General features: G+C 45.0%; 1 long non-coding RNA gene across 16 annotated transcripts in view; it reads left to right on the top strand.

Annotated features, from left to right (window-relative positions):
* Window positions 1–17,719, top strand: part of LOC141977386 (uncharacterized) — an 87,248-nt gene that overhangs the window by 55,859 nt on the left and 13,670 nt on the right. For 14 of the 16 annotated variants that reach the window (XR_012636218.1, XR_012636219.1, XR_012636216.1 and 11 more), the window contains 2 exons: window positions 8,180–8,288; window positions 11,753–11,970. This is a non-coding gene — a long non-coding RNA (uncharacterized LOC141977386). Of the gene's footprint in view, window positions 1–2,848; window positions 3,010–8,179; window positions 8,289–11,752; window positions 11,971–17,719 lie in introns of all 16 variants that reach the window. The other 2 variants (XR_012636215.1, XR_012636228.1) reach the window with 2 other exon arrangements.

Below are 17,719 nucleotides of genomic sequence, written 5' to 3'. Positions count from 1 at the left end.
GCTCCGTTTTCCATGCTGTATTTTCACTGGATTTTATTGCTCCCTTCCCACCTTTCTCTGCTCCTTAATTTCCACTCCACTGTCTCTCCGAAGCAAAATACACACCCGGGCCCTGATTCAGGAAAGTATCCCACCAGGCACCCTCCGTTGTGAGTCATTAGTCCCTCGAAATTCCAGCCTGAATTCTCATTTACCCTCTGGCCCATTTAACAGCCCTCTGACAATATAAAGGCATATTAAAGTAAGTGTAAATATGAACCGTCTAAATGTATCGCTGCAAAATACCCCTCCTTTTTTAAAGGACCGTTTCCATTCCTGGATCTGCTGTTGTGGTTTTGCTGTTTTTATTGTGATTTTTTTAAATTTCAAGTGTCACAATATTTGGTGGGTTTTATTCTTGAAACTCCAGCTCTTGGAGTCATGTGAGAATCAACTTTCATGTAATAACATAGTCTAAGCCCAGAAGGGACCGTCAGATCATCTGGTCTAACCTCCTGTATATCACAGGTTCCTAAACACCACCCAGGACCTACACGCTAAACCCAACAACTGAAATTAGAGAAACGTTTTCCAGCCCTCAGCAGGCTAAACTATGTTAACAAAATAAGTAAGTTCTCATAGTTTGGGAGGAAAGCTTGAAAAAATGACCTGAGCATGCCCAAAAGGTTGAGACCAGAAGACTGATAAAAAGAACCCCAACTTTATTATTTTTAAATCCCATGGATTTTGGGGGGGGGGAGGGGAGGGGGGCGCAGCTCTGATTTATGATTTTTGAACGCTTGAGGTTATGATTAGGACAGTATTGCCAATGTTGTTGTTTGTTGCATCACGGTAGTGCCCAGGAGCCACAGGGTTCAGCACTCCATTGCACAAGGTGCTGTACAAATGCAATGCTCTATATTTCGTTAGCACGCAGAGGCCTCAGTCAGATTGGAGCCCTGTTGCCTAAGCCTTGTACAAAAATAGGGCAGCATTTTCAAAAGTGGCTAACGAGTCTGGGCCCCTGAATTTTAGTCTTGCCCAACTTGAAACACCTTAAAGGGGCCTGATTTTTTTTCAGAGTGACCAGCACTGTCTTAAAAGGAAACCCCTTTAAGGTGCCTTTAGTGAGACACCGAAAATCATGAGATGCTTTGGGAGAATGTTGGCCGTATCATAAATGACCATTGCTGTCCCAAAGAGCTTGCAATCAAAAAAGACAAGCGATAACAGGTGGTTGAAATAAAGAGGTAGGCGTGGTGAGGAAGGACCAGGTGACCAAAATTATAGGATACTTTAGCCCAGGCTAGCTGTGCGTATAATTATGTAGCCAAATAGCGGCAATGATAATAAAATATTTCTAATTAATAACAGATCTATTCAATATTGAGAATTAGATATATATTTAATATAATTGTGTTTTACTGGTCACTTAAATATTCATTATTCTTGTGATTCATACATTTATTTTGCTTTTAAGTGAAATATCTAGTTTAGGTGTTAGAGTGATTTTGGGCTACTCTTTCTATCCATCCATCCATCCTTGCCCTGTTTCCTTCACTGCAGAATGAGTCCCTGTATTGTAGCATATTCTGTAAGACCAGAAATTAATAGAACAATAAGTGGAAGCTGTGGAGCAAGGAATAATCCTATTGTGTAAACGTTTGTCTGTAGGCCTTTACTCCCATGAGTAGTTCTGTTAACATCAACCAGACCACATGCTTTGCCCGAGTGAAAATTTTGAGGGGTTTGCAGGGTTGTCTGCAGTTATTGCGAGCCTTATTCTGTCTTTTTTTATCACTCTCGATTGTGGGAAATGACCCGTCGTTTTCCAATTTTAAAACAAAAATTAAACATCCAATATAGGGTTGGGTTTTTTTTGCATGTGAAGGCGAGAGAGAATTTTTTTGCGGCCATCCTGGCATCCGGCTGCTGGTTGGATTAAAGCAACCGAATCCCTAGCGGCTGCCGTAGTTTTTGCCGATTTATCACAGAGGGGCTTTTTTTAACGTTCTATCGATGGCTGTTTTTAAATTTCAGGCTTAAGCCTGCTTTGTTTCTCTTCTCCTGCAGACACAGTGAACGAAGGGGGTAGCTGCTTCCATGCCAATGTTTTTTTTGCTTTGTCTTACCGGATGCCCTGGTTATGTTCCCTCAACCTTACGCTTGTGTGAAAAGCGGGGCTCCGCAAGCAGGAGAAAAGGGCCGTGTTTCTGTCGCCATTTACCAGCCGATTTTGGATTTGGAGTGGTGGTCAGAGTTTTGGGGGGGGGCGATGGTGTGTCTGTGAAAGTGAATAGGGGAGAAAAATAAAATAAATAAATAAGCCAAAGGAAGACACTGGCTCTTTCAGAAGCACCGTGGTGGTGGCCAGGGAAAGAGTTAACCCATTAGCAATTCCGAGCCCCTCTTCCGATAGTTAAACCTGATTTGCATACATTTGCATAATGAATGTCATTTGCATTCTTGGAGGTTGGCTACTTCTGTGGGAAAAGTCAAAGCGGGTTTGTGGGGAGGGCGAAGGGAGGTCGGCAAAGGAAAAAAGGGAAGATTCTCCCCCTCCACATCTCTCATTTTCCCCCCCCCCCCATCCTCCCCCAAATGGAGAATTTAACACAACATCTTGACTGCCTTTTCCTTCCGCAGGGGACACACAAGCCAAAGACAGATAGGCCTGCCGAACTACATCCTTTTAAAAATTGTTTCACTGATCTATTCTCCAACCCCCCCCCCCACACTCATGGCTTATGTGCGTATGGGGGGTGGTGGTGGTGGGGAGGGGGGGATAAAAAGGATCGCAGAAAGGAAAAGGAGGAAATCCACCATTTTAGGCAGCTGGCATCTCTAAAATGGCCGATCCTCCTCACAGGTAATGAGTGATGTGCTCGGTAGCGTGCTGCGTGTCAAAGTGGCTGTATTGTTCACCTCACTGAGGGACGTGGCACGGGGACCCGTGGCAGAATTCCTCACCGGGAGGCGGCTGGTTCGCTAGCAGCTGAGCGGAGGCTACGTCCTCACTGCAGGAAAGAGGTGTGTTGACATCGAGAGAAAATGCTAGTGGGGGCAATGCACGGTAGTTTTGACCTCGAGGTAAACTCCACGTAGGGGTTATAAGATTGACCTCACCTAGTCTCATCGAGGTAAAAACGACCCGGGCCTTGTCTGCACTAGGATTTTACATTGCGATCGCTATGGTGGTCTCAAAAATGCAGTGAGGACAAAGGGAGAGTTAATTCAGGATATCTCCTCACGCGCTATTTGCAATGGGGTGGGATACAAGTGTATGTGAACACTAAAAAAAAAAAAAAAACCAACAAAAAAATCCCCCCAAAAACTCTGTACAGAACAGTTGATATCACTTATTTTAACCCTTGACTGCAGAATTTTCTCTATGTGAGATGGTTTATTCATCTTTATTATTTTTTGTGGACTGCAATAAATAGTAGGAAAAATATATATATTTTTGGTTTTCTGAGTAAAAATCTCTATGGGCTTAATTTCCTTCAGCTTGGATTGTCATTTACATCCGTGCAAGATGGGTGTGAAACGCTCCCAGATAAGAATGGTGGTGTTTTATGCTCACTTTGCTGGTTTAAAGGACAATGCAAGGAGACTTTATTTATTTTTATCTAAAACCTTACTGTATTAGGCCACCATAGGCATTGCTCTCTGTCATGGATGGGAGCAAAAGCTACCTATGTGATGTAAGCCAAGTGTTCTCCTATACACATATATGTGAGGGTGCCCAGTGCAATGTGTGCACACACCCTGGAGATTATTGCAACTGAGACAATTTTTGAAAGTCTCATTCGCTTTTTCCCACTTGACTGATCAGGACGCCAGTCGAACTGAAGACTCTGATCTTGCAAAGACCTACTCTTGTGCTTCCCTTTAAGCTTGTGAGGGGGCCGCATTGGCTTTAGTGGGACCACTTAGAACATAAGAACGGCCAGACTGGGTCAGACGAAAGGTCCGTCTAGCCCAGTGTCCTGTCTTCCGACAGTGGCCAATGCCAGGTGCCCCAGAGGGAATGAACAGAACAGGTAAACCTCAAGTGATCCATCCACTGTTGGCCATTCCCAGCTTCTGGCAAACCCAGACTGGGGCTTAAAGTTCAGCACTGGCTTTGCATGATCCAGGCCCAGTTCCAATTAATTCCCTATTTCTAGTCTATTTCCCTGCTCTTGTGGCATGGTGCAATGCAGTTGGGTTTGGGTTCTTAATGCTGCAGGGCAAGATTGGCATCATGATGTGAATCCCTCTCTTTTGCCCATGTGTGGGGAAAGGCAACATTCTCATTAGGGGTTTGGTAAAGCTTTGATTTTTTGATTTATTTGTAGTACTGTCAAGCCTAGAAGCCCCAGGCATGGACTAGAGGACCCCATTATGCTAGGTGCTGTACAAACACAACAAAAATGGTGACCGTCCCTACCCTGAAAGAGCTTCAAAATAAAAGCCCAGTGTCTCCCTGATCCCTTGTGCTGACCCCCTCCCTTTGTTGTATCTGCCTCGCATCCCTCAGCTCTTTGGGGCAAGTGACCAGCGTTTTGTTACGTGCACGTATAGCACCTACCATGATGAGGCCTCTGAGTGCTACGGCAATAAATATAATCGAAGTGAGCCTGATTCTCACTTACGCTAAGGCCTCTTTATACTGCTGTGGCCGTGAGAAGCAGCTCTAAAGTAGGAGTAAATTAGTTACCCACACTTGAAGGCTCCTTTACACTAGCAGAGTGGCATAAAGAGGCCTTAGTGTAAATGAGAAATCACGCCAATAATAATAATTTGGGCTTGGACTCTCTTTAGCCCAAATTATAAAGGGCAAGCAGCTGTGCGTCTGTCTCTGACTGTTAACTTGCTTATCCAAGAAGGGGAAAATATTTGCCTTGAGCTTGCAAAAATGTGCAAAGGCTCTTAGTTATTTTAGCATAGTGGCATCCAGTTAGCCCTTTTCCCACTGCTTTTACGTATAACCATAGTCACTGCAGGGAGATTTCCCTCCCGCTCTTATGCAGAGCACTGCAAGCTATTTGGTAGCGTTTCCTAATGGTTAGAGCATGGAAGGACTAGCAGTCTAGACTCCTGGGTTGTATTCCCAGCACAGCCCTTGACTTGCCGTGTGACCTTGCTTCATTCTGTCAGGATCGGATTGTGAGCCACTTACTTCCACTGAATAGCCTCCTTTGATTTTGGAGGAATTACTTGTGGCTTACGGTACTATTAAACACGAAGAATGGGATCATGGTCAGATCCAAAGTCTTCTATTTCCCCATCTGGAAAGCAGATAGAGCAAAACCTTAGGTGCTGGGAAGCTAAAATAAACATGAAGCACTTGAACAGCCAGGGATGAAAGACAAGACAGGTACCTGGAGTTTGCTAGCACTATAAGCAAATTAAGCCTTTCATAAAAGTGACACCATAATGGTCCCAAATGGTATGGCCCAGATGGCGTAAATGAGCTTGACTCTGCTGAAGCCAACGTAGCCGCCCCATTGACAGCAGTCAAGGATCTGGCCCAATATTTTACAACATTTCAAGTGATTTGCTGTAAGGGAAACCGGATCCTTTCCGGTATGAAACAGCATTAAGTAAATGATGATACACTATGCATAGCCAGCTGCCAGGACAAACCCATTCCGATCCCCATTCCTGGGTCCCCTCCTCTTACAGAAGCAGGGAGAGGAGGCCCTGCAAAGCTGGGAAGATGACGGGAGAATGGCTGTGTTGCTAATGGCAGTAGGCTGTGTTTACTTTTTGGTGGAAAGAGGATTATCAGCACTAGAATTTTGGCTGCTGGTGGATCCCTCCCGCCCCGTCCCAAGTAGCGGGATGCCAAAGTGTTGTGTTCTAAGGCCATCATCCAATGCCTGTTGGAGTCTATGGGAGTGTGTGCAGAAGTTCCTAAGAGAGCAAATGATGGTCTTGAATGTAAAGGCCTGGAACTTGGGCACTGGGTTCCATCACAGACTCGCTACTTGTGTCCTCTTCTGTTGGGGTTTTGAACCACACCCATCACCAGACTACGTGAGTGCCTTCCCTCTAAAATAGATCTGCTGTGGTTACGTGCTTAGTGGGCTTGATGAGTCTCTGGTTCTTCTCCCTTGTCAGGTGATAGAAAGATCTGCTCTGGAGTAGCATTTTGGTTCTTGGTGGGGAAGGAGAGAAGGAAGCAGCTGATGTTGTGAATGTCGTTCTGGTTCCAATACAGCAGGTTGATCGAGCAGGGAGGTTTTTGCCATGTTTCCTAAAGGAAGCCAGACTCCAGATTCTTCTAATCTACTCTAGAAGTTCATTCCAGAGCTGGATCCATGTAACTGGTTGCTTTGTCCCCGACCACTCTCACATGCCTTGTGATCGGCATCTGTAAAATACACTTCCTCACTGGGGTGTTAGTGAAATTGTCCTCAACCTCTCCCATACGACAGTGATTGGGGAGGGACAGGGCAAGATAGATGAGGCCAGATTTTCAAGCCCTCAGCACCCACAGGTGGGGCCCAGTGTGCTGAGTGCTTTTGAAAATCTACTCACTGACTGCATGGGAACTAAGCTCTTTGACCCATTGTGGTTGTAGATCCCTTCTGAAAATTCCAGCCAGGCAGCTTGATTCCTGTTCACACGAAGGCCTCATTAAGGCCCTGATATGCTGCCAGAGTGACATAAAGTGAGAGTTCATCACCCCCGCCAGCATTCGCTGTCTGGGATAATTCAGGCTGGAATCTTAGCTCATTCTGTTTGTTTTATCTGTCAAATAGTTGTGGATGGTGAATTTCAAATGCATAATCACAGTTGTTGCCAACTCTGGTGACTTCTATTGCCAGTCTTGCAACATTTGCTGGTTTTTTCTTAAGCTCCTGCTCCTGGAGTCATGTGATCATGAGAGAATCTGAATTCTTTTTTTTTTTTTTAAAGAAAATGTCTAGTCCCTCTGGTTACAGAGAAAAGTGCAAAAACCAGAAGGCAAATAAAGAACCCCCCAAATTTATTTTTTAAATCTGATGAGTCTTCAAGCCTCAAAAACCCGAAAGCCATGACTCATGATTTTTTGGAGTCGTCAAGAGTGTAATTATGAGTATTTGCACCTGAAAGTCTGTTCTAACCATTACACCTATGCAGTCAGAAAACCGGTCACGTGGCGTTGTTTCCATCATGCTTAACGTTTTCCTGTAGTACTTCGCTGTACTATCAGAACTCTTGGGCCTGCACATCCAATCAAAACAGCTCTGATACGGATATGCCACAAACTGTTTGCAGATGAGCTACAAGGCTCCATAACATTAGCCGGGCAACTAAACCCTTCGTGCAGTCGTTTACACCAAAGCAAAGAGGGCGTAAAACGGCTCAGTAGTGTGTGATTCCCATTTTGCACTGTTGTAAATGACTGCACAAACTACAATGGAGAATCAGGCCTATAGGCCGAAGGCTGTTAGGTTTTTTTCCCTCTCCCTTGACTTAAATGAAATATTTTGGGTCTGTTCCTCATTTACACGAAGGTCTCTGCATCATGTTGGCAGTGCAAAGGGACCTGAAAGTGAACGTGACTGTAAGTGACATCTATTTTAGGGCCTTTTTATGCTGCCCAAGCTGTGTAGGGAGATCTTAGCATGAATGAAGATCCAAGTTGCTGTGTCCGCTCAAGCCAAAACGAGCTCATGAGTAGAGCTGGTTGGGGGTTTGCAGGTGAAACCGTTTTCCACTGAAAAATGTTAACTCGCTGAGACCAGTTTTTCCTGGAAATGTACCTATTTCAGGCAACAGCCTTTGTCAGGCAAGGCTTCTCAGGTCCAAGATGGAATTTCTGATCAAAATCAGAGAGTCAGAACTGGGATCAAATTGCTGGTCCAAATTGGAGATTTAAACCATGATCTTCCACATCCCAAATGATTGCAGAGACAGAATTGGCTGTTCTGGGGGATGGGTTTTTCTCTCCTTCACCCAGCTCTGCTTGTGAGCTTTTCCATTGAAAACCTGCATGATCTTTTCTACCAGGGCTCAATTCTGGAAACAACCACAAAGGAAGTAATGCAGGGGAAAGGGCCATTCACAAACTGACCTCTATCTTCCTGTCCCAGTTCCTGCTGGAAAAAGCAGGAGGAGAACCGAAGAGACCTTCCCAACAATCTCTCTCTTGCTTGTGAATTATCCAGCCATGGAGTCTATTGCTGTTTAACACAGAAAGGGTTTCCTTTCTTTTTCCTCTTAGAGACTAGCCTGGATGACATTTTAAGGTGAAGTTCTGCGCATGCAACCTTCTCTCTGGATGGCGAATCGTGGGTCTTTAGACCCTGCGGAAGTTCACTTGGAATCCCTGGGTAAGTGGAGGTATTTGAAAAGCATTCTATCTGCTCCCGTAACGGGGGCAAGGTTTTTTTTTGTTTATTTTTTTTTTAAACACAGACATGGAGTCATAGTATAGTGGGGGTGAGTTTCCAACTCGTGTGTGTTTATGGGCAGGCACAAGACCACAGTGTAATAAACCAAGCTTCCCTAAAAATCATGTTGGAGGGAAGAAGTATGTCTAGAGGTACAGCAAGGATTAGGTACCTGGACTGTTGCATTCTGTTCCCACCCCTGCCATTCATTCACTGGGTGATCTTGGACAAGTCACTCCATCTTTCTGTGCCAGATTCTCCTTCATACCCAGGCCCTATAAAGGGGCTTTGAAGTGGACATAACTGTAATTTACACTCACTTTAGGTCCTTTTAGTTATCTTAGGTACACATATGGCCCTCCATCACCATCCTAGCTGAGCGCCTCACAATTCTCCATGCGGGTGAAGATAGGGAAGAGCTATTATTTGCATTGTACGGATGGGGAAACTGAGGCACAGAGAGTGATTTGCCCAAGGTCACAGAAGGAGACTGTGCCAGAACAGGGAATCAAATGCAGCTCTCCCATGTCCAAGGCTGTTGCTGTAACCACCCGACCATCCATCCGCTACTAGAGGGTGAGAATCAGGCTCACTGTGTCTAAGCTTTCCTGTCTGCAAAAGTGGTACAGGAACAGTTAAGAGGCCAGAGGCCCAGATGCTGGACTGGGCATTAAAAGAACTGAGTTCTCCTCCTGGCTCTGATATGGATCTGGCTGTGTGACTTTGTACTTCTTTTCCCATTCCGCCTTGTGCCTCCCCTGAATATTTCAGTATTGTCAAACCCCAGCACTCAAAGAATGAGGAGAGATTGTACTGGAAATAGAGTGTGTGTGTGTGGTGGGGGGGAGAGGGTGGCTTGCTTTGCTTTCTGGTTTCTACACCTTTAGGCCATGCTCACTTCACGTTTTCGAGCTTTTTCTCCACTACCGTATGGGCTCAAAACTTATTTAAAAAAAACAAACAAACCCAAAAGCTGAGATTCTCTCAAAATAACATGACTCCAGGAGCTTTAAGAAAAACCTCAGAATAGAATAACTCTTGAATTGGGAGAGTTGGCATCTACCTGTCTGTCTATTGTCCGTGTGCCTGACAGCCACGGCTGCATACAGAAATAATCACTCTTTTTTTTGCTTTCTGAAGAAATAAAGGAACTTAATTCTCATTTACCCTACAGCACTGGCAGCATAAAGGGGCCACAAAGCTCGTGTAACTCACACTTTATACTATTTCAAGTCTCCTTTGCATTTAGGGTGACCAGATGTCCCAATTTTATAGGGACAGTCCTGATATTTGGGGCTTTTTCTTATATAGGCTCCTATAAAACCCCCCCCCCCGCCCAATTTTTCACACTTGCTGTCTGGTCACCCTATTTGCATTGCCAGAGTGGCCTTTTAGTATAGAAATGAGAATCAGGCCCAAAAGTTTCTATGGACAAGAGGAGCTACCGAGAGGTATCTGATTCGACAGGGATGAAGTGCTATATAAATGACTTCAGAGTTAGACCAGGCGTGGAACAGAATAGATATTCGAGATCTGCACCTGAGCACAGAATGATCTATAGATCGTTAAGCATGCAAAGCAATAGATCGCTACGGACAAGTGGTGATCGAGTGATATGGCAGGTGGCGTGATAGATAGATATGCATGTGTGGCAATGGATATGCAAGCCAGGAGAGCAATAGATTGGCTGGAGGATGGTTCAAGGCAGGAGTACTTTTCTCTGTGGGTGCTAGGGTATACTGGAGCAGGTGTTTCCATCCCAAAAGAAATTAAATCTGCGGGTGACAGTGGAAAGGCTTCCCACAATAGTGGATTGTCCTTCAGCTGACAGGCTCTTCAAAGTTTGACCTCCGAGAAAGGTTGGGGGGAGGGGTTGGAGTGGGAAGGGAAAGGGAGATGGGAATGGACTGAAGTCTGGATCTGACCCACAGACAGTGCTTTTATTAATGAAGCACAGCTGAAGCAGGTTCTGTGCCAGCGGCCTCGCTTGATTCACAAACTCCTCATTGTTTTAGAGTTGGTTCAGCTTGGTTTTTCCCCTCCCCAGCCCCCCTCCCTTCTTCTTTCCTCTTTTCTCTCTCTCACACAAAGATGTCAGTGTGCTGGGGACTCGGCAGCGGCAGTGTTGTTTGGGCCAAAAAAAAAAAAAAAAGGAAAGAAAAAGAAGAAACAAGCCAAGGTGAAGAGGCTTAAATCAGCTTAGCCCAAATGCCAATTAAAACCGAAGAGGATTAGCCCTTGCGATGGGGAGAATAGACTGTCATTGTACCCTTAGGAGCCTGTGTGTGTGTTTTCCCCCTCCAGCCCCCAAGTCTATCTCACTCAAATTCTCTGTCAATTGTCATCTCTTTCCTATCTTATTGGGATGGAGAGATACACGGGGCGCAACTCCTCATCTTTGGAGCTCTGCCAATATACACCAGCCTAAGATCTGGAAATGTGCGAATTAAATGCGAAGCTGGAGATTCTACCAGTTGAAAGGGGAATTTTTAAAAAAATGTCTGCATACATTCTCATGTATCTCCGCTTTGAGGTGGACTGAATGACTCTGCTTAGTCTGAGCTGTTTGCCACTGAACAATCCCTGCCCCAAACACCCTGCTTGCAGATGCCAAGCTCTTTGCCATGAGATATCATTGAGGCTATGAGTTGCACCGGTGAATTGCGGCAGAGCTGGGGTGAACAGGTGACCATATCTCATTGTTAGGGTGACCACATCTCATTTATCAATTTATGGGAAGATGAAAGACCTCTGACATTGATGTCTTGGAGTCAGTTCACAATTATTTATTATTTTATTAGAATTATGGGAGCACCTAATAAGACCCTGATCTCAGTTGGGGCATTTATGTTCGGTGCTGGAGGCATGTAACCTGCTGGTGAGTGTATTATAGATCCCCCTTTGTACCAATCCACAGAGGTTATGAGCTATTACAGTTGTCTCTTGTTTTTAGCTCTGGAGGTCCCCAGTTCAAACCCTGGTGTGTTGGCCAAGATAGCAGCCATCACACGTACACATAATGAGAGACAGTCCCTGCTCCAAAAGATACGTCTAAAGCCTGATCTCACACCCTGAGTTGCAGCACTTTAACTAATGTAGTTAAATTGGTGCAACTTTGTGTGTGGAAATCTTAAATCTGTTTAGACCTAGTTTATATCAGTTTAGCTTGCAGCATATAAACCAGATTTAAACTGATATAAGAATCAGGGCCTTGACTGCATCTTGTTTTATGCCCCTAGTTGTGTTCACTTTCCACAAACACACATGCAATGGTACAAATGCTTGTGAGAATCCAGTTTCCAGCTCATATGCTCCAGTACTGGCAAGGAAGTGAATTTTTAGTTCACTTTTCCATGAAAATTTACACCATTAACTCGACTGAGAGTTTATGCTCCTCCATTCAGGGAAAGGAAGTGACACCTTGTGACCCCGTTGACCAATGAAGATCAAAAATGTTGGCGACTGAGTAAGGCAGAGCAAAGCTGTGGAGTTAATGAGATGGTTGCGAGATGCTCCTCGTGGTCCCGTCTGGTCTATGCAATTCACCAATGAATAATTCCAAATTCTGAAGAAATCTGGGGAATCTGCAATCTGCTCATGGACACCCAGCCAGCTGAAAGAGGTGAAATACATGAAGCGTATGACTTGATTTGGGTAGGAATATTCACTCAGGTTATTCCCTTTCAACTGGAGATAAGCCTGGCTGTAGGACAAGTCTAAGAAGGAAATTCTGGGTTTCCCATTGCATAGGTTTAGACACCAGAGAAGACCTGTCACATAGATATGGAGCCACATCTTCAGTTGTTTCAAAAATTATGAGGGGTATAGAACAGCTCCCGTATGAGGAGAGAGTAATAAGATTGGGACTTTTCATCTTTGAAAAGAGACGACCAAGGGGGGATATGATAGAGGTCTATGAAATCATGACTGGTGTGGAGAAAGTAAATAAGGAAGTGTTCTTTACTCCTCCTCCTAACACAAGAACTAGGGGTCACCCAATGAAATTAATTGGCAGCAGGTTTAAAACAAACAAAAGGAAGTATTTCTTCACACAACGCACAGTCAGCCTGTGGAACTCCTTGCCAGAGGATGTTGTGAAGGCCAAGACTATAACAGGGTTCAAAAAAGAACTAGATAGGTTCATGGAGGATAGGTCCATCACTGGCTATTAGCCAGGATGAGCAGGGATGGTGTCCTTGCCTCTGTTTGCCAGAAGCTGGGAATGGGCAGCTTGATCACCTGTTCATTCCTTCTGGGGCACCTGGAACTGGCCACTGTCAGAAGACCAGATACTGGGCTAGATGGACCTTTGTTCTGACCGAGTCTGGCCATTCTTACGTTCTTATGTTGCAAATCAACACCTCTCCATTGACTTCAATGGAGCTATGCCAATTTAGATCAGCCGAGGAGCTGTCCAGCTCTCTCGGCTAATGGAGCAGTAGGTTGCTTGGTATTGGATAGAAGAAAATCATCAGACACAGATGGTTTCATACTACCTGGAGAGGAAGCATGGCCTTGTGTTTAATGCAGAGGACTCAGTGTCAGGAAGGCAAGATTCTTCTCCTGGCTTTGCCACAGATATTCTCTGTGCCCTGGGTTTGAATTCACTTTGCCGATCTGTGCCTCGGTTTCCCCATCTGTGAGGTGAGCATAGTAACATCTCGGGGGGCTTTAGTTCTAGAAGGGTAAAGGATTGTTAGTCAATCAAGATGAAAGTTGAGGACCATATTTCCTTTTAAAAGGCCGGAAGGGGCCACTTCCATCTAGTGTAACCGCCTACATAGCACAGGGCAGAGAATTTCTCACCTAGTAATTCCTGCATCAGACTCAGAGCTTGTGTTTAGCCAGAGCATGGTGTTTTCGAAAAGATGCCCAAGGTAAAGACTTCAAATGATGGAGGATCTACCATGTCCTCTGAGAAATTGTTCCAATGGTTAATTACCCTCAATGTTAATAGTCTGCACCTTATTTCTAGCCTGAATTTACTTAGCTTCTGTTCCAGCCAGTGGATTTTTTTATGCCTTTGCCTGCCAAATTTAAAGAGCCCTCTTCTATCAAAAATCTTCTCCTTATGTAGGTACTTGGAGAAACCAAATGTCTATGATAAAGGAAAGCAGAGATTTTCCCATAGATACCCACATCCTAATACCCATTGGACACCAATTGGAAAGGCCTAGGATGGATATTAGTCCTGCTCAGGTATGCCTTCTGAAGGCTGACTTTTCACCCACTGCCCAATTAGCCCGTAGAACTCATTGCCACATGATGTAACTGAGGCCAAGAGTGTAGCAGGATTAAACAAACAATCAAAAACTAGATGTTTATCTGGGTAACCAGACGATAGAGAGTCACAATGGGATGACTTTAAAAGCCCCCAGCATTTGAGAAGGGATTATAAATCCTCTTTCTTCAGGGAGTAAAACAACCTCTCACTGGGAGGCAGGTTATTCCATAGCTGCCTGCTTAATTTTCTAAATCAGCAACAAGAGACTTTTGCACAATGGGACCATGATTGTACCTAGACTGTCCCTGCCCAAAGAGCCTACAACCTGGATAGACAAGACAGGCAAAGCATTGGAAGAGAAACAGAGGGCAAGTGTCTCATCTAAGATCTCAGAACATGGCCATGGAGAGTAGAACCCAGGTCTCCTGAGCAGTAGTTTAGTGGCCTGCCCGCTGGATCACACTGCAGCTCTAAATTTCTTCCACCTCCCCGCGAAGCACCTGGTGCCTGCCACTGTCAGAGCCAGGGGACTGGGCGAGAGGAACCCATGAGCCCGATCCAGCCTGGCACCCTCAATTCCTGTGGATGTCTGAGAGTCGAGGGCACACGGCGTTTTGCAGGGTGAACGAGGATGAATAGAACAATGCAGATCCTTCTTCTCCACAAAGTGGCTTCATGTAAACACAGCAGGACAGAGGGCTCAGTTAGCTTGATTTATCCCCCCCTCCCCGTGCTTCCTTCCCCTCTCCTTTCACGGCCTTGTTCCAGCCAAAGTCGGGGCGTCCATTTTGTGTGCTGGGTGGCTCTCTGGATGAGAGATGGATTTAATACACTGTACTCTGTGGCTAGTACTGTACAGGGCGTTATTCAGATCTCCTCGCCTCAAGCAGCTAGCAAATCAGGCCTTCCCTTCGGCCTGGGGAGCCAAAGGCAGCATCTGGGATAGGAGGTTGCAGTGTGTGCATTTATAGGCATGCCGGTGTACCATCTGGGACTGAGTGGAGGACTGAATGGTGCAGTATCCCAGCATATGGGGATAAGGGGAAGAATCTCTCACGTACATGCTGTTCCGTTACCAGGGGAGATTTTTTACCTAGTTTTGTGCCATCGGCCGTCCTGGTTTAGTCTTAAACTACCAAAATCCATAGCTCGGTGTTTGCATGAGAGTGCAGTGTTGGGACCAAAACACTCCCTTCTGTTCCTGAGTAAATCCCCTGCCAGAGAGGTGTGAAAGGATCTGAAGCTACACATCTGTACTATGTGACACAATCTGCAGGCCAGAGTCAGAGAGGTGGAATAGACTCTTCGCTCTTCTGCTTCTTGTTAGTCTTATGCTCTTACCACTAGGGAACGCTTCTTACAAATGTCTTACCTTTTGGCTTGTTGTCAGTACAATAACAACTGCTCGTTAATTGGCAACATTTCGGTGATGCTTGATTCAGAAGACTTAGTTGCCCTTGGGGCTGGGGGAGTAGGGAAGCATTGCTCCAGGGATAGATCTTGCTCTTATGGCAGAGGAGCAGGACCCAGGAGACCTGGGTAACGTTCTGGGCTGTGTTGCTAGTTTGCTTTGAGTTTGGCCAAGAGTGGTTTTTTTTTTGTTTGTTTGTTTGTTTTTGGGGGTTTTTTTCCTTTTCCCAAAAGAACCCAGCACCTCTCATTAGGGGAGAGATTTGCAAAATAGCTCGGCGTGCTGGGTGCTGTGCCATTTTGAAAAATTGGGTCCCAATTGTGGGTGCTGAACATTTGGAAATCTGACCCTGAGCACTTTTGGGAAATGCTGAGCCAGTGTTTTGGGTGGAAATAGTGCCGAACTAGTTAATTACGCATGGCCAGAACTAGCACTAGCTGTTTGAAATTTTGCAACCAATTTTTGAAAAATGGCCTTGCCCCCCCTCTCTTGCCTCCCTCCTCCCTCAAATAAATATTTTTTATCCCAAATTTCCCCCCCTTGTTTTTACAAAATTCAAAAATGAAAACCTTTCAGTGTTTGGTTTTGCCTCTTGTTTCTCCTTTTCCCCCTCTTCCCCCTGCCCCCCTTTACTTTAGTGGCAAAATGTGGTGGAATGGGTTAAAAACCAACAAAAAAAAATCTTCTCCAGAGTGGATGCGGCATGGCTATGTAACCAGAGCCCAATTCGTGCCATCCGGAGAGCTGAGGTCTAGGCCTGGCACTGACCCCGAATTGTCTTGGGACCTTGGGGAAGTGACTTCAGCTTCCCTGTCTGTAAAATGGGCACAGCGATACTTGCCCGCCTTTGTAAAGCGCTGTCAGACTTGCAGATCAAAGGTGCTCTAGAAGTACCACACATCCTTATTGGTAATCGTTTTCCTGCCAAGACTTGTCCTCCTTTAACAGTGCCCCGGACCGGTTAATGTTTTGGTCATGGCTTCCCTCTGGCTTTGGTGGGTCTGAGGGTAGTTCTCTCAGCTTGTCATTAAGAGCCCCCTTACTCCTCTGTCCATCTACTGTAATATCAGAGCACCTTACAACATCTGTCAGCCCCGGTGCAAGGTCTTGTCTACACATGCAAGTTATTTCAGAATTGGGAGTGAATTTAAAAGCAGAATAGCTCTTCCAGAATATCACCATGTGTGAACACTCTCAATTCAGAATGAATGCTTGAAAGAAAAACTTAATCCAGTTTGGATTAAGGCACTTTTACGTGTAGACAAACCATAAGTGACTTGCTCAAGATCACCCAAGGAATCTGTGCAGAGGAGGACATTAAACCTTGGTTGCTTAAGTCCCGCTTGACTGCCCTAACCACAAGTCTGTATTTCACTCATGCTCACTAATGGTTTACTGCAGAAATGGGCCTGTTCAAATCCAGAAAACTCAGACTGCAGGCACAACACTGAATTTAAAATAAAAAGAAAGAAGGGTATTTGAGTGGTGCCTTTTAAACAATGAAAGCAATATACCCTTTCCTCAGACTGATACCAGTGTGAGTCGAGTAATTCCACTGAAGTCAATGCTTGATTTTTAGAGCTGTTGGAAATATTTTTAACAAAAAATGTTCAAGGGGGGAGGTGGGGAGGCTTTTAAACCAATAGAGAGAAATGTTTCATTTTTTTGGTTGAAATTTTCCAGTTTTTAGTTGACCAATGGGCCAAAAAGTTGTTTGTGGTTTGTGTTTTTTAAAAAAAAAAAAAAAATCTTGAAAACAGGTTTTGCAAACCAAACCTGTTTCAGTTTCTTTCCCTTTCCCCCTTTCCTTTCTGAATAACTGAAAGTTTTACACTGGAAACGGCTAAAAACAAAACCATTTTTTTCTTTTCAAAATTCCATGCAAAAAAATGTCATTGGCATTTTCGATCATGTCTACTGATTCTCCTCTAGCTTACACCGGTCGGTGGAGCTGTAGTGGTTTGAGATCAGCATTAAGACCAGCTCCATCCCTAGGTGGTGCTGTCATTTTTCAGATCACTCAATGTGTTAGTGTTCATTCCAAAGCTCCAGGCAGAGGGAGGGGAGAACAGTGGGGACCACTGCAGAAATGTCTGTTCATTGTATGAACCCACTGAGTCCCTGCATTTCTTCTGGGGTGTTCTTGATGTACTAATGAGGTTGTCCAAAAGGGGTGGATGTATGAGAGTAAGGGGGTCCTCAGGATGGAAATTAGGAGAACCAGATATTCTCACAGGAAGTTCTTTGGTTCTGGAATTTACTCTTGGTGATAGTTGGCCAGAGTCTTGTCTTACGGTTGGTTTGTGATGTGAGATGCCTCTCTTTAGCCAGCATTTCCTTCAGTGTGGGTTTCGGGAACCCCCCAGGGCTTTGGTCTCTTTACTTTTGGGAGCTCAGCTGGTGTGAGTCCTATTGGATGATCTGTGGTGAATAGAAAATAGGGTCCAAACTGGAGAAATGCTGAGCATTAGCTCTGGGAGGTGCAGGTTCTCAAATACCATGCTGATGGGCGCCTTAGAAGTTCTTGCAATGACTAATGCCTACCTGAATAGAGGGCATGACGCGTGTCTCAAGGTAGAACCTTCTCCGTTGAACACTGAGAGCTGCCCAGATCTCCAGCATTATTAGCCGTAAGTATTACAGTAGCATCTTGAGACTTCAACCAAGATCAGGGCCCTATTGTGCAAGGTGCTGTTCAGACATGTAGTAAGAATCAATTCCTGCCCCAAGAGCTTA

Source organism: Natator depressus, chromosome 24 (assembly GCF_965152275.1).
Source record: "Natator depressus isolate rNatDep1 chromosome 24, rNatDep2.hap1, whole genome shotgun sequence".
NCBI classification, from domain to species: Eukaryota; Metazoa; Chordata; order Testudines; family Cheloniidae; genus Natator; species Natator depressus.
This window is presented reverse-complemented; position numbering and strand designations above follow the sequence as displayed.